Raw genomic sequence first — 18,274 nt, 5'->3', positions numbered from 1 at the left:
CATCAGTGCCAGTATGACTCAGGGCGGAAACAATAACTTAAAAATTGGAAATGCGAGCATCAGAACGTTATAATGTCACAAAGTAAGTAATTCAAGAAGTAAGTCAGACTGATCACATGTTAACAGCTGTGCAAATGAAACTTGTTTACAGTGACTTCAATTGCAACTACTATTAATGAACCCGTTGCAACCTGGAGCAGCTTCACTTCTCTCGTGCAGCTTTCAGATGCCTATCACAAGTGTTCGAACATTTGAACCTTAAACAAATTAGTCTTTTTTTTTCATAATAAGGGGATAAGGCAACTTGGACAGAAATGTTCCACAAACTGCAAGAAAATAGTAGATTTAGAAAACTACTTAAAAAAGTTAGGAAAAAATGTCTTAACACTATATTTAAAAACTAAAATATAAAAACTATATGTTAGTTTAGTTTAGTTTAGTTTAGTTTAATTAGGTTGCATAGTTATCATTTTTTGCACACTTTCCCCCTTGTTTTGTTATTGTTGTTATTATTATTAAATTGTTATTCATTTATGTATTTTTAACCAGTTTTTGCATAATTTTCATATACTTTTAACAAATTTCTTGCTAATTTTTGGTTTACTTCTTTTAGTTGTTTGCTGCCCTTTTTCAATGTTTCTTTAAAAGAAATCAAGAAACTTTTCTCAGGTTTCACAGGGTTAAACACATTGAACACATTTTATTAAAGAAGAAAACTGTGCAAAATGATATGCACTAATCAAATCCACAGTATAGATATCTTCTCTAAAAATCACACAGAGCCTGGTATATATGTTAGATGACTTCATTAAATCCCCAAAATGCAAACTGCTGTGAGCTGTTTTCCATCTTTCCTATAGCCTTAGAAGTACAAAGGGCCATTCTCTCCATTTCCGCACCTTTAAATCAGTTCAAGTGGACTTTTTTCCTCCTACAGGATTTTCCTAAGCAAATCAACACAGCAGTTCTTTTTTCTGGTAAGGAAACATTTAATGGTGATACATTTGATCCGTGATGAGATCAAACCTGGCCAGTCGGCCCCCGAGGGGCAGAGCTACCTGCCTCTTCATGTCAGAGATAAAACTGTCTGCTACTGTCTGACTGACTGGCCTCAGCGGCGAGTCGGCTCGCTACAGTCAGTGCAGGTCACCTTCCAAAACAAAAGCTGTTTTGGATTCTAAGCTTGAATGGGTAATGCGGTTTGAAGACCTGAAATAATTGTTTTTGAGTCCTTAACATTAGTTTCATATCTATTTCGAAAAAAGGTTATTGCTTTGTTTTTATCAGCTGTCTCCCTGTAATGCCGTTTATGTACACTTAAAGGTCCAGTGTGTAGGATTAAGGAGGATATACTGGCAGATTTGAAATATAATATAAGTATGTTTTCTTTAGTTTAAATCACCTGAAAATAAGAATCATTGTGTTTTTGATTCCTGAGAATGAGCTGTTAATATCCTCATAGCGAGCGGGTCCTCGTCTACGGAGATGGCCATGTTGCATTGTCATGTTCCTACAGTAGCCCAAAACGGACAAACTGAACACTTGCTCTGGATAGGGTTATATGTGTTTCCTCGTAAGCCACCATAGTTAGTAGACCCTTTGTGATGAGAGCATCGGGGAAAAAAATTAAACATCTGCTTTATTCAGTGTTTTTATTGGTTTAAATCACCAGGTCCATCTGTCCTGGAGGAAGAGACTTCTGCGGATGCTTCGGCTACCTTTAAAAACCTCCTTAACGTCTGGATCCTCAGTTACTGGAGAAAAAAGGTGAGCACACTGCTCCTCCTAAATGATTCATACACTTTGCCCTAAAATTACCGAGAAAATCGCAATAAGATCGTCATTGTTGTTGAGTACGTCTGTTTCATACAAAAAAAGTAGCAAGACACGTTTTGATTTCCATATTAATCCATTTGATTTAAACCAAACCAGACAATACAGTGGTTACAATGGCCTTTTCTTTATCCGTATTATAAACCAAAAGAGTTTTCATGGTCAGTGTAACTACTCAAAAAACTTTAAATGTGCCCCAAACTGTTTAATCTCTCAGCTGCTGCTGCTACAATCAATTTCAAACACTGTCCTTCGTATACCATTACTTTCTAATGTAACAAGTTGAAACATCAAATGTAATATGAGTGTTATGTAGATTATATTTCTGTTGACTATTGGTCGTAAAAACAAAAGTCATAAAAAATTCAAAGAGGCCCTCAGTCATATGCTAGATACTTATATGACACCCAGTCACCAAAACTTGAAGAAGCCCTGATCTAAACATTTTTTTCCAAAATGATCTACAGTAACATTGTCAGTTTAACTGATTCTCTCAAGTCATCCTTTGGGGGGGTTGTAGGTAGAAAATGGCCTCGCCATGTTAAATAGGTGATTACACCCCTGTTACATACTGCAACAGAGGCAAGTCTGTTTGCTATAATATAGTGGGGATAAACAGAAAGAATGGAACATACCATCCAATGGTACAATATTGCCATAGTTAATCCCACTTGCTAAATTAGGTGTTAAACGCATATTCTTGCTGTTTTACGAAAAAAACATACAAAACATGTTGGCAATATACTTCAGTGAAATTGACCTTTTTCATGGGTTCCTGTCATACGTGACATGGAAACAACAGATCTAAGCCACATGGTGAGGGAGGAATGGATAAGTAAATAGCTCTCTGCAGCGATACAGTGTGTGTTTTCAATAGCAGAACAAAAGAAATATCTGGAATGGATTTTGTTAGTACGGGGCTCAGTGTAAAAATGTGAGAATCTTTTTTTCTCCCTATTGTTTTCAGCAACTTACCATAGTTTGTACACTACTGAATGGAAACTACAGAATTGTTCAATGTAAACATGAACTCAAATTGTCAAAATGCACATTTTTTACTGAGCTTTATGTCTTGGATCACATTTTTTGATCACTTCAGTCACAATTCAGTCAATCCAATCCCAGTTTTCTGCTTCAACCATCTGTGTTACTGCCACACTCCTCAGCAACAGTGTCAGCAAGGGAGGTGAAAGGTTAGTCCCGTTTGTGTTTCTGTGTCAGTGAAATGTGCAAAGAGGAGGGGAGGGCGTAACATCTGGCTGAGCGGTAAAGAAGCATTTGTATATTTCTGACTGTAAATCTACGGGGCAGTAATAAGCACAACATGTGGATGCATGTTGATGCATCACACAGATGTTTTCATTCTCTCCCACTTAAGTTCTTGTTTAGTGTCAATGAGTGTCAAAGCATGCTCGACTCAGAGAGGAGATTAGGAACATGAGAAGGGTTTTGATGAGGCCTGCAGGTAGGATAGCTGTGGCCTCTGATAACGACGGCCCTCAAGATGCACGGCAAAGGAAGAACAAAGAGACGAAAACTGAAGAGGAAAAAAGAGGGGAGCTTCAAACTTTCTGCAGAGCTCGAAATGGGGCCCTTTTTGGCAGCGAGGAGCGGAGAAACCGCAGAATGGTGCGATTCTGGAGTTGAGGGGTGGAGGAGGCAGGAGGAGGGGGCGAGCCGAGGGCGAGGAAGTAGAAGAGAGAGCGAAGAGGAGGGAGAAGAAAAGAGAGGGTGAAGGAGGAGGGTGCAGACGGCAGGTTTTAATCAGCAACAGGCTGTTGGTAATGAGATCACTATCCCACAGCTCTCAGATTGATGTCATGTGAAGCTCTGTGGTGCACGGAGAGGCATGCAGAGGATGACAGGCATGCATGACAAGCTCGCTTGGGCACACACAAACATACGAGCATACGTGCCCGAGTTACACTCATATTAAGGCAAATACCCACAAACCAAAAAAACACTGCCACCCCCCCACCAAAAAAAAAAAAAACACACACACACACAAGACACAAAGAACCTTTAATACACCACAACTCCCTGCTGTTAATTTTCTTCAAGCAAGAAAAAGAGCTGACACAAATATAATCACACCCACACATACACCATAAACACGTTTTGGGTCCCAGGGCTCCTTTATGTCTTTTCTGTCTCTCAAACAGCTAAACATGCGCACAAAGAACATACTGTACCAGTGCTGAGGGTTGGCTAGACTTGCAGGCAAAAAAAAAGTGGGAGCAACGGAGGAAAGAAAACGAGGACCGGGGGGAAGGAGGGGGAGAGAGGGGAAGGAGTGACACTTTGGGTAGTAGTTGTCAAGTTTGGGGTTAACACACGATCTGAGAAATGAGGGGGCTTTTTCATTCAGGCAAAATTTGGGTAAAGCACACGCGTAAACAACAAAAATACAGCGACTGTAAATTTGTTTGAATTTGCATTTTTGGTGTTGTTTGCATCGATTAGTCTTTGTAGCTAACTGGAGAAAGAAAGAAAAAGGAGGTTTGGGGGTGTACATGTGCATCCAATGAGCGGCGAATACTTTTTCCTATATAAATGTTCCCCAAAATTCAACCATGATGTCACCATGAACCTGTTGTGAACCCAACTCTGTCAACTACCATTACCGTCTCATTCTGCTCCCCTCCCTGCTCCACCGCGCCGCCTCTCCATCTCCTTCCACTCTGTCCCCCATCTTGTTCTTGGGCTTCCACTCTTTATCTTTCGCCATATAATGTTGTCTGGCTGCATTTTTCTTTTCAACACAAACTGCATGTGTGCCTGCCCCCCCCCCTTTCCCCGACTCTCCGAACCCAACCGCCCCTCCGCTACACACACACAAACTGCTCACAGCCATTTGGAAAGACTCTGGTATAACAAGGACAGTTTTAATCAGAACAAGCTGGCATATTTTGGCCAAGACCTGCACTTATGGTAATTCAATCAGAAAGAGAAGGGAAAGAGGGGGAGAGAAGAAGTGAAAAGGGGCACACGGAGGGTAGTGGAGTGTGAGACGGGGAAATAAGAAAAACAGAGGGAGGAAAAAGGAGACAGTGGGCGGATGGGAGGGTGAGGTAGGGGTTGAGTGGTTGAAGGAGTTTGATCCACATGTGGAAATGATTGTCTAATTACAGCAGATACGTATAAGTGTTACTGCCTGGAGGACAGATGGTGATTGGAGGGTGCAGCGCTGCAAAATAGAAAAGATTGAATGAAGGGGGGAGAAATCAAGACGGGTAATTGGAGGAGGAGGAGAAGATGGAGAGAAGTGTCATGGTGGCTCCCGCATCATCTCCGTCGCCTCACTCTTCAGACAAAAGGCCTCTCCAAAACTCAAGGGCGATTCAGCCGGCACCTCGTGCTCAAAATGAGACAGAAAATTTGTAGATTACCTGTCGACGTTGCCCTCAATTGCTGACTGAAAGGAAATAAGAATGGTTTAACCCCTGGAAACCTGGATTGATGTTGCTTTTCTTGTGCTGTGTTCAGTAAACATGGAGGGAAAAAAATGAATGAACTTGGCAAGAAATGTAGAATATCTATCTACCTATCTATCCATCCATCCACATATCTGTGTGTGTGTGTGTGTGTGTGTGTGTGTGTGTGTGTGTGTGTGTGTGTGTGTGTGTGTGTGTGTGTAGGTGAGGGAAAAATGTCTAGAAACTCACTTATTTCAGCTCATCTCCTTGTTTGTTTTTGACTTTCCTTTATTTATGTGCTATAATTTTCTTGCACTTCTTTGCTCATTTGCTTACTGCCCTTTTCCATTTTTTTTTTTAAATAAGTCAAGCCAATTTGCTCAAGTTTCAAAGGGTTATAATTTTTGGCAAATACGTTCATTGCCATTCTTGCCAAGACTTAGTTATGAAGATTGATACCCCTCTTGTCTGTACTTTAAATTTGAAGCTGCAGCCGGTTAGCTCAGAAAAGACTTCATCTGTACAAAAACGTATGTGTAAAAATGACAAATCCCCATTTTACAGGTTTAATGTACTGGACTGTTTCTTGGCCTCGACCAGTCACGTTATGGAGCTACATGGCAACTGGGTAAGTCAAGACCTTGAAAAAGTCTGGCACCTAACCTCCCATAAAACAGCAGCTTTTTTTTTACACTTTAAGCAAACTAAATATAACTTGTCAATTAGTGAGATTTAGAGGTGCTGGTAGGTGGATTTTGTTACGTTTGGACAGAGCCAGGGCTTGCGGTTTCCTCCTGTTTCCACTCTTATTGCTACGCTAAGCTAACTGGCTGCTGGCTCCAGCTACATATTAAATGTACAGGCACGAGAGTGGTGTAAATTTTATTAAACTCTTGTCAACTAGTTGCACTCTGTTTCCATCTTTAGTCTGACATTGCATCTGCGATTTCTTTGGGTGAGGCGGATTTGACTTTTCATGACCAGTCAGACAAACGTATCAGCTTGAATCTAATTTAATTTTAGGTTCACACTGATGCAAAGCCATGCCAACCTGCCTGTATTTTTAGGAGTTTTAAGAGTGGAGCAGAAGTAAAAAGAACCATGATGTCATGTGATATTGAGAAGACACGACATCTATGTATCGATTTAGAGCAGCCTTAATTGCAGCATCTATCTTGTCTGTGGCCAATGTTGTTATTACTCCTCATTTGTTCTGCCACACAAGGCTTGACAACAGCTTGACAATGGCATTAGTCCCACCCGTCACCCTTATTGGCTAATTGAATCCACCCACTGCTCTCATTGGTCTTTTTTTTTTATTTTTTATTTTTTATAAATTTTAACCGAGAAACCGCTGTTTCATGTCACGATGCCAGACCAGAATCTGTCAACTTGAACTCGGTGGAGTGGGTGGATTCAAAGGTGTGGCAACAAGTTACCAAAAGTGGCACAGACATTTCACTTCAAAACATGCCAAATAGTGAACCAGGTTGAAAGTAATGTATTGAATTTAATATTAATATTATTACATTTTAAGATTTACTCTTACTCCCTCTGCTGAACCACACATCCAGCCTGCCATTATATCTAAGGCAAAATGTGAGATTTATGTCCGATTTCCTTCATCTTTGCTTTCATTGATCATAACCATAAGGTTTACCAAACCAACATTAAACTTATCTTCCTAAACTTCTGTCAGCCACAGAGTTGATCTGATATGATATGAAAAAGTGGCACCTTCGAAAATAAAATGACCAGTGACTGCCACAAAGGTAAAAGTATCTTACCATCACCAATTTGGAGATGGATTTACTAAAAATGCACCAAATATAACATTAAGACAGAAGATTTCTTAATTTACCCAAAGGCCACAGAAGCCCTGTACGGTCTTGCATTCAAACATTTTAATTCCTTCATTTTCCTGTGATACATTAATTTCATACATTGTTTCCCTGATATAATAGGATAATTTTCTGGAGATCTTCTGGAACTTTGTTTTCCCAAGATATCCACATATAGTAGTCTGAGCTACAAGGCCTAAAGCATTACAGGAACCGTAACATTCTGCATACAAATGCCAGATTTTTTAAGAGCATATTGATCATCATATCACTTTTTTGTCCAACCAAGGCCTGACACAGCCTGAACTTGCTTTGTAACTTGCTGTTTTCAATAAAATACACATTGTGTGCGTCATATAGGGAGACATACAACAAGGCTTCAGCTTTATCAGCAGCAAAAATAAAGTATCATCATAGCGTGTCAAAGGTGGTGGGAATATCAAGAAACAATGCCTATTACAACACGTAGTCATCCCAAGTTGTCACATATTGCAGCTTTGCAGTGGACATCTGTGTCTAAATATATCACGTTTTAGGTATCCTTCTGCTTCTTCTCTGTATGAACAGTGTTGTCAACACATGCACATGGTGGGATTGCGCTGCACATGGTTGTGTTTAGGCAACAACAGCGCATGGCAACAAGCGTTGGGATGTTAACAAACACAAATGCTGGCCTGGATGGTTAGGATTAGGCGACAGAGCCACGGGGATCCTCCCCTCCCGCCCACGCTATAAGCATCCTCGTACTGCTTACAGTACGTCGTTACTGGCAGCATGTCAGTCGTGTTTCTGTGCAGCCGCATTCTCAAGTGACATGGCCCGTACATGTATTTGGCTGATGCAACAGGTGCCGTCTGACTGTCCACCTGCGTCTAATGACGCCAAGACCGGTTTTGCCCGGCAATGTCCTCAACTGACGCCATCCAAGCAACGTTACATGTGCACGTGAACGGTGCCTTATGCCACAAGCACTAACAAAGCGGTACTGTTTTCCAAGTTTGGAATGAGAATGGGCTGCCTATTATGTTTAATTTACCACACATTGGTTTAGTTTTTTCATTATCTCAAATTAATTCATTAAGTCATTATATCAGGAAAATAACATTTGCTATTTCAAGATAATGACATAAAACATTTGCAACATTGAGAAAAATAAAATTAACTTGTTTTCATGGAAAAACAACACTTTCCTCATTGTACTAAAACAAAAGTAAATACATTAAAGTGCCAGCTTACAGGAGGGATAGGATAGTTGTCCCCTTCAGGATAAACTGGCACCTCTTCACAAGAGGCCGCCTGTCAACAGATCTCAGCAGATCTTTGCTTCCTGCTGCGACGTCTGTCTGCCTGTCACAGATGTAAATGCCCTCTGGAGGGTAAATGTGAACAAGCATCAGACATAGGTTGTTACTACCATACGACTAGACTGGCACTATTTATGTTTACCAGAGACTAATATTGTTTGAATGTTCCTTAGTGGTTTTCTAATGACCCTGTAGTTCTTAATGCAGCCAGCAGTACAATATTTCATAGCTGGTTGTTGATGTTTTTGTTGTACTCATTTTATTGTGACCAGCTGTTTCTTATATTCCCACCAAACTTCCTCTCAGGCACCAGCAGAGCAAAATACTTTTGCGAACTTGAGCTATTTTCGGCACAAATCTCCAGTGTAGGGAAAGTAGGTTACTTACTGTAAGCATTGTATCAGTAAATTGATCAAAATGTAGCTCACTGCTAATCATGACCAACTATTGCCTGATTTGCAAGTGTCAGCACGTTGTTTGTGTAACGATACAAATCATTGTAGTAATTACTTTGATTGGGCACGTTGTGTTTATTGGCAACTACAAATTAATTAGATGAAGCCATTTTTAAATTTCTGCTCTGTTTCCTCCAAAATGTTTAGAACATTTTAACCCTCATTTTGCATTCAACAAATCTTGTATAATTATGGTGATTATGTTGCTAATATAAGCAGTCGAATGCATGCATGCAACTCCAGTGACCTCCATCTCCATTGAAAATGGAAGCCTCCCCTCCAAGGTGGACATGATTCAAAAATTTTTTTTCTTCATTTTCTGATAACAAGCTTTTTTTTCTCAAAAATCACAAGTTATGTATGTCATTATCCCGAAATAACAAATGTTTTTCAGAGATAACAAGATCATCTTCTCAAGATCAAATAACACGATGTTGTTTTCCAAAATAATGAGATACACTAGCCGAGGCTATGAGGCCTTTATCATTGAAGGAACCATTACATTCTGTGTAGCAATGTCAGAGGATCAAAAGTATATTGATCCGCTGACATCACATTTCTCTTCATTTAACGCCTGACACAGATTGAACTTGCTTTTATACCTTGCTCTTATGGATAATCCACATTTAGCAAGGCTTTCAGCTTCATGGGTGGCACAATCAAAGCATCAGCATGACATGCCAAACGTGGTGGAAATCTTGAGACACGATGGCGAAGTCTATAATGTTTAATTTCTAAAGTCATTTTCTCATTGTCTCGAGTTAATTACCTCATTATCTTGAGAAAACAAAGTTTCCTTGTCTCAAGATTTTGAGAAAACAGTCCTCTTATCTTGGAAATCAACATTTTTGATTTAGAGATAATGACAAATAACTTGTGATCTCAAGAAAACAAAATTATCTTGTCATCACGGGAGAACAGGTAAAATGTTATGTTAAAATCATGGCCATTTAGGTCTTTCATACCTGCTAACTGTAAAGCTCAAATGATGAATTTATATTTAGGAGGTAGAAGAAGGTAGAAGGCAGATTTATTAGTCATTTTTAAACACGAAACATGAAAATTTAATTTTTCCTCAATCCTGCTACATCTGTTGAGTTGAAGGATGATTGATTAAAATCAGCAGCTGCTGTGAAGTTTCCATCCGATTGCTTGCATGTTGCTGCTGATGGCATCATTCACCTCCTGCAGTGCATTTTTTGAATTTGCATCAGTCTTGTATCCTTATGGCTCCCAACCAGGTCAGCCCATCCAGCTCAACAGCCTGATCCAGGATATATTAGGGGTTTACCATGTCTCTGTGAAGATGTACACAGAGCAGTCTCTGATTTCCCGTTGCTGAATGTACCTCAATGGCATCTCATCCACTTTACTCTCTTGCGACCGGACATCAGCCAGAAGAAGGCTTGGTAGAGGAACAGCTCCCGGACCAAGTCGGGTCAGCCTCGCCCTGATGCCGGCTCTCCTCCCTCTCTTTGTCTATTTAGACCCAAAAACTTGCACAGTATGTCACAGGCAGACATCCTGTTTTGGCTTTGTGGTGATGGAGACCCATATGTGACCATTCCCACTTGTTTCTTAACATGATGGTTGCTGCTTAAAATCACTTGTGAGGGGAAAGAGAGACGCAAATAAGAGAAAGAATAAGAGAAAACACATGCAGCCACAAGGTCCTTCAGTACCAGAAACTATCCCCCTACCTGCACCCCTGAAACCAGTTCCACCTGGGTTAATACACTCAGCATCATAACTACAAGGGCAAGGCTCTGCTGCACAGCTTTATGCTCAAAAGCTGAGTTGAATTTAATGGCTAATTTGCCATTGCCAACCTCACCCATGGTGTCACTTTTTCCTACACTACACACCAAGTGTGCCGCCACTGGACTCACCAACTGTTTTGTTTTTAAATTGCTTCACTTTTTATATTACCCGCTGTGTGTCTGCCCAGAGGCTGATGTTGGCCCTTCAGACGGGGCAACGCCTGGTACTGAGAACACTGGAAGAGCAAATCTATTCAGTTATTATATCCTAATTCTTGTTCTCTTGTCTGTTTCTTTTTGACATGTCTTCATATTAACATTCCATCATATTTGCTTTTGCATTTTTTATTGTTTGACCCCTTGAAACTGAAGCAAATTGGCTTGATTAAAAAAAAATAGTGAGAAATTTGTAAAAAGTACAAGAACGTAACCTGACAATTTGTAAAGACAAACAAATTAACAAACAAAAAAATGAAAAACAAAGTAAAAAACAAACAAACAAGGCAAACAAGACTTCAAAAAGAAACATATATTACTTCTGTAACATAATTTTAAATATTTAATTCTGATAATTATAAATACCGTTTTTCCCTAGCTTTTTTCTTTTTCCCCCCTTAGACATTTTTCTCAAGCTTTTAAAAAAATAATTGTTTAAGTATTCTTATTTCCTGCAAATTGGGGAACATTTTGACATTTTTGAAAGATATCGCACCAATGTGCTCAGGATTCAAAGCACAAAAAAATGATGTCACTCCAGGTTTCAAAGGATTAAACTCAACTGTGTCATGTAGTGGCTCTGTTTTTCAAAGTAATGGAGGGCTAAATGTCAGTATTCAGAGTATATTCATTTATTATGTCGCTCTGTGTTTATTGTGCTGATATCCCATTTTAGTCTCGGGGCACTTAATAAACCTCGGCTGTATAGAATCCACACTCAGGCTTTGAATCTAAATCAGAGCTTTGCGTATTCTTGTGTATTGATTCCAGCTCACGTGAGAGGCCATCGATGCACTACAACACTGCAGCATTTCTACAGAGTCAAAACAACAAAGATATACTGCTTCTTTAAAACATTTTGGGTAAATAAAAGTGAAATGAGTGGAGGAAAAAGATTCCTGCAGACAGTCAATATGCTGTTCATGGAAGTGTCAATATTGAGTACGTCATGGAGGAGACGTAAGGTGATGGATAATAGCCTCTGGCCATTCTCCCAGGTGTCACTTGGAGCAGTAACAACACAGCAATAAGACTAAAAACATCTTGTAAATTCCTCTTGTAAATTCCACACGTCACAGTATGTTTTGACAACCCTCAAATACAGGGCCTCAGCACAGTGTATGGATACACTCCAAACAATGTTACTGCCATGGTCATATGTCCATGGCCTCAGAACTCTAATTAGAGCACTAGTGCTAATGTGTTTTATGTCTTATTTAGTCCTCCCTACATCTTTATTGATGTAAACACATGCGTCCTCACCTAGGCTGCAGTGCTGTGACAAGAGGTTTTAAAGCTTGCGTGCTGTACAATTTCAGCTTTGTGAAGACTTAACAAACTTAAACCAAAGCCCAATTCCTCACATACCTTTATCTAAACAAGCACTGCCACCTTGTGGAACGTGTGGAGTCCAGGAGCAAATGTATTTTTCCATGAATTATTGTGTCTTAAATATACAGACATATATACACCTATATATATATATATTTATATATATATATATATGCATATGCATCCAACATATGATCAGTGTAAAATGTAGGTTTAAGATTAAACTATCTAACAAAATATCAAGTAAGCTCCTCCATAACCAGCTACATCATAAGTAAATTAATAATAGTGATCCAATAATAATAGTTATAATAACTTCAGTGACACTAAATAATTATTACCTTATTTATTGCTTCTTGAAGTACATTATGTTGTGAATATACGTACTTACTTACCTACATTTTGGAATATAGAACATTTTCCTGTAATTGAGTATTTTTTATAGTGTGGCTATACTTGGGTGATTCTTCCATTGGAGGGCATACTTATGTGGCTTAAATCCATCCATGCATCCATCCATCCATACATGCATGCATCCATGCAGCCATCCATTTATGCATCCATCTGCATGGATGCATGGATGCATGGATGTACATACAGTGTGTCTGTTCTTGTTTTTCATGATCAAACAGCTTAATCTCCTCTGAAACATTGTCATGATATACTACAAATAATGCAACATTTGAAAAAGACAGCAGTATTGACAACATGTCCCAAATACATCTTCATGTCTAGAGGACCTGATTTTTTTGTTGTGCACTATATGACAACAAATAGTAACAGCTGTCAAGTTCAAGTGAAGCTGCACAGCTTCTTTAAACCACAGGGTGGCGCTGTTCACTCACTTATCTTATCTTCTGTGGGCGTCTGTTTGAGGTTCATCTAAGTCCATTTTGTGTTGAGGATCTCCTTACAGTGAGTCTCACAGTGGGGCACACAGTGCCCTGTATGCCTTCCAGGGGGGCTGCAGCAAAATCAGATGTATTTATTTATTGGGTGACTGGTGTAGCCATTTATTCATTCATTCATTCCACATCAAAAATGTGAATTGAGTACAGATATGGGACAGAATTTATTGTAGAATTTTTTAAAGAAAACTGCATTTGGTCCCTGACAAGATGAAGTATTTTCATTCAGTCTTTCAATACAAACTCTGATCAATATTTAGTTGTTTTGGTAATGTTATACTTAGCAGTAAATACAATTGTGCAGTTCTTACTTTATCAAAGAAAGTAAATAGCTTTTAGAACAAGCATTACTAATGAATCATAGCATTTTATTTAGTTAAAAAGGATTGATAGAATAAAGGAGTTTGCAGTGCTATGAACTGTTTCACGTGTCTCGTGCTGAAGTTAATAATTGACGCTGTATCCTTCAGCTACAAAGACGATCTTTCGAAGGGCAGGTGGATGAAAGCAAGTGCCTGAGTGTAGCTTTATTTTATTAAGCTATTTTTCAGAGGTTAAATATATATTTGCCGCACACACCAATTTGCAAGTTAATCGAAAACTGTTTGCAGCTGTTGCTTATATTAAAACATGTATGTTTTGTCAGGTAATTTTAATCTTAAACCTAAATACACTGATCATATGTTTTTTTTTATGTAAAATCTTATTAATCTTGGCTCTTTATTTGGGCTGTGAGTAAAAATGAGTTACTAATATGTAATATTAGTATATGTATGAATTGCAGTGAATTAAAAATATCAGGAAACATCAAATGGACAAACTCAAAAATAAGGGGGGGGGGGGGGCAAAAAGGGGGAGACACTTCAATTTTTTTCCCTGCTCTGGGGAGAGAGTTATGTTTATTATTTTGGGGGGTTTTTTTGGCTTAGAGTAGGGGCATCAAACTGTAAATGGTCGTGTTTTGTATTTATTTTAAATACCCTCAGAACCTTAAAATCCGCACGTGGGTTTAGAAGCATGTTCTGCATAAAAATCTCCTAAATCACACCATTTTTCATAGCCATAAACTAAGAATTATAGTAAATTCTGATGTAGGGAGGATGATGCATTTTCCCCAGTCACTCAAAGAGACTCAAGCAAAAAATGTTGTAGCTCTGGAAAGAGTCAAGATACAGTATATAATGAAAAAATAAAAAAACAAAAAAATAACTTAGTCATACCTCGGTCATTCCCCTATTCTGATAAATACAGTACAGTCCATAAAGTATTAATAGCAGCCTCAGAATTCCTAGTTAATAAGGTTACATATTAAACTTGAATTTGCTCATAGACTGTCATGTTTTTTTCTGCGCTGGTTGGGAAATAGGCTGTTTGGGGCAATAAAATAACCTGAAGCAGGCAGAATAAAGATCTGGTGGAATATTTAGATTAAAATGTAACGGAGGTTCATAAAGGGAAAATGTTCTATCATTAGACTAGATCCCGTCATTGAAAACGATAGCTGCTTGCAGATGATATTGAAACCCAGAGCAGGTGCTGAATTTGATATCAAACTCGTTGTGACCCCATAGCCTAATTCCCCACAAGTTGAAGGCTGCGGTGAAGAGTTTCTCATCCGGCTCACCTATCGAGAATAACAAGGAGGTTGGGAATAAAAAGCTGAGCGACGTGACCTAAATGTATTTGTTTTATGTGCCTGCCAGCAACAGGCGGTGTTTGGGGCGCTTTCTGTGAGGACAGCGCGGTTTTTGGACACATGTGAGCTATTTTACGATGCTAATGTTTGCCCAAGCAGCTTCTGACCTACATTCAGTCTATCCCAGCCAATCTCCGGCGATAGTTTGGCTTTTAGCAAACACAATCTGTGGCGAGAAAGGAAACGTGATGGAGAGGAGGAGGGGCGGAGGGAGTCACGGTGAGCACCGCCCTGCCCGCACGTGCCAGCTCGCTCAGGCAAAGATCGTCTATGTTTGGGAAGACGGTCACTCGGTAGACGGCAGCAGTTTCCGGGTTGGGAACGTGGGCGTTGGCCTATGCGCAGGCGCCCTGCTCGTGCAGTTTAGCCCTGGAGCATGGAGGCACGTGGACAGGCGCTGACACATTGACCTCACATTGCAGTTTTGTTTTCTTACTCTCTGGTAGTGTTTTGTTTGGAAGACTTTTTATTTGTTGCAACAGGCAGTTACTTCCAGCGCTGTGAAGTGTAGAGTGTGTTGCAGAAATGTTGATTCACTTTTGAGTGATTAATAAAATCAAATCAAATAACTATTATACACTAAATATCCAATACACATTTAGGCTGTTGAAGCAGTATAAGCATGATAATAGAGAATTCCCATATACTGTCCTTTACTTGCAATAAACTAAATTTTAGATAAACGCGTCGATATTTAGGAACAAGCAAAGAACATTTCAGACATATTTAGTCAGTATTTCCATGAGCTGTCAGTTCCACAGGTTGTGTGTATGTAACTTATTAAAGGCACCTTCCGTCAATCAAAAATGGACATTTTACAATCTATAATAAACAGAAAATACATGAATTTCTATACAAACATTGAATAATATAAACTGACAGTGATGACATAAGGCTAATGCTAAATCCCCAGATAACATTATCTTGATTTTATTGTTTAGGCTTCCCCAGACATATACCTCTTTAAAAACATAGAAGGTAGGCCTATACACAATATGGGGAAAATATGAATACAGAAAAATACATTAATTGTCATAGTAGAAATGTGATGAAGACAATGTGCAAACATCATTCAAAAGGGGCTTCAATACTTGAGGACAAGAGAGGTAAATTTCTCATTTATTTTCACTCTCTGTTATGATATGTTCATCTTTGGGATGTGCTTCTCATAGACTAAATGTACGTAGCCTGTGGGACTGACAGGCCTCACCTGAGGAGATGGTGACAACATCTGTGTGGAATGTTCTGTGTTCCTGCTTCAGGCTTCCCTATGAAGGTTTTATGAACAAAAATTTGTATTTCTAAAGAAGGCTGACAATTTGCAAGTCATGGACAGTGTGTGGGAATTCTCTCTTTTCTTGCCTCTGGACATTTTCTCCTTAACACCTGTCTTCAGAAAACTAAGGGTAGGCCTATAATACATGGGGCTTTACAGTGGAGATATGGCTATTAAAATGCTGAAATACTCAAAACAAAAATGATTTTAAAAATGTTACATTTGCCAGTCAGTAAGTGTTTTCCCCTATATGTCTAAACTTAAAATCACATTAGTTGTGTTGTATGATACACATTTGTTATTTGTTCCTACTTATAATATCCTCATGATATACCGGTAAGCCTACTGTACTCATTCATATTTACTATGCATACATTTGTAGCCTGTCTAAAAAAGTGTAGAGTATAAAGAAATACATTTTTAATCTGAAATATCAGGGAAAACGCTTTATGATTACAAACATAGTCTTCTGTATTTTATTACTACTATAAAACTTTCTTATATAGATTTATTTGTTATCTGTAAATATCAAAGTAGGAAATATAATATATATGGGGGGGCCAACCTGCCACCCCTGTATTCAAATATAATAAAAATACCCACCCACTCCCTCAATATATTGATTTATTAAATATTGCAAATAAAAATATTTTTGCTTATAGGCAACCACACTCCACTGTCCGAAATAATAGTTCTCAAATGTAATCATGATGACTATTACTAGTTTGGGTATTAAGGTGTATTGAAATTCTGCGTATGGTTTGTCCAAGTGGTGTTGCCATACCCCAGCAGAACAATGATCATGAGCATCATCAGCCAGTGTTAATGTCTGTATTATAAATATGATGTCAGTCATGTTGCACTGCATTATGTAGACAGTAGTAGCTTTCATTCAGTGCATATTTGCTGAATATAATGTGTAAGAGTATTTGTTTATGATAATGAAATATAGTCGGAAATTAGTTTTCAAATTTTCAATTTGAACCCCAGTTCCTCCACAATGTATCCCATGGCTACAGCTTCGGGATATATTATTTGTATATATTTTCTTACCAGTTGCCTCAAGATTCTTGAGCTGAAATGCTACATCTGTCTTTTCTTTTCTTTTCTTTTCTTTTCTTTTCTTTTCTTTTCTTTTCTAATCTTACTATAGTCCTGTTAAATTACCCTAGCTATCATTACCTATGACTTGTTTAAGTAGCTCAAAATAATCTACAATTTGAAGGGAGGCTATACTGTATCTTTCACTGGATATCTTGTAAAAGAATCAGAAATATCATTTTAACAGTGCTTGCAAAAAGAGCCTTCAACACAAAGGTAAATTATTGGTCTACAGCATTATTAAAAATGGTTTCTATCATGGCATTAAGCCTTTGAAACCTTTGTTTGCTTTCAAAAACATGGAAGAAGAAATTACCCAAAATTAGTAAGAAATTGTTAATAAGTAAAAATGAGTTACCTGAAATTTAGTTTTGAAAAAGGGTTTTATTTTTGTAACGAAAGAAACAAAAAAGAAATTAAAAAACAAACCCCAAGGCAAACAAAACATGGAAAAGGTGCTAAAAATAAATAATTCTGTAGCATGATTATAACAATGTAATTTTATCAATTAATTCAATGATTTAATTACATTTTTACAAGCAGTTAGCAGGACTGCTATTTTACATCTGTAGTCCCTTGGCAGGTAACAGACTGTGGAAATAAAGAAAGAATAAAAAAGGGAAAAATGAAAGAAAAAAATACAACAATTCATACAGAGGACAAAAGTGCAGTAACAGCAGCAATGTGAACTTTATGGCATAAAGTGCGTGGTGCGAAGTGCCTTACCTATGTGCTAAGTGCAAAATTCAACACATTATTATAAATACCGTTTTTCCCTTATTTTTTTCCCTTTTCCCCCAGACATTCTCCCCAGATGTTTTTCTAAATAATTTTCTAAACCTACCAATTTTTTGCAATTTGTGGAACATTTCTTACCTTAGTTACTTATTGCCTTTTCCTCCATGTTTCTGAAACAAATTGCACCAATTTGCTCAGGGTTCAAAGGTTTAAATACTTGTGAAAGGCGTCTGAAACAGCACAAAAAGGTGATGTAGTTGCAGATTTCAAAGGGTCATAAAACCAGGATCGACATTACTTTTTTTGTGGTGCATTCAGATGTTTTTCACAAGCATGTAAACCTAAGGAAATTGGTTTGGTGCCTTTCAAAAACATCAGGGTGAAAAAGCAATGAGCAA

At 38.4% G+C, this 18,274-nt stretch overlaps 1 long non-coding RNA gene across 2 annotated transcripts in view; it reads left to right on the top strand.

The window, feature by feature from the left end:
- The window catches only part of LOC148190149 (uncharacterized), a 52,353-nt gene extending 41,125 nt beyond the window's left edge, over positions 1–11,228 (top strand). For both annotated transcript variants that reach the window (XR_015777946.1, XR_015777945.1), the window contains exons 3-5: positions 1,673–1,767; positions 5,814–5,877; positions 10,091–11,228. This is a non-coding gene — a long non-coding RNA (uncharacterized LOC148190149). The remainder of the gene's footprint in view (positions 1–1,672; positions 1,768–5,813; positions 5,878–10,090) is intronic.
- The last annotated feature ends 7,046 nt before the right edge of the window (positions 11,229–18,274 follow it).

This window comes from Plectropomus leopardus, chromosome 2 (genome assembly GCF_026936395.1).
Source record: "Plectropomus leopardus strain MGB_pleo_1.0 chromosome 2, ASM2693639v1, whole genome shotgun sequence".
Lineage (NCBI taxonomy): Eukaryota > Metazoa > Chordata > Actinopteri > Perciformes > Serranidae > Plectropomus > Plectropomus leopardus.
This window is presented reverse-complemented; position numbering and strand designations above follow the sequence as displayed.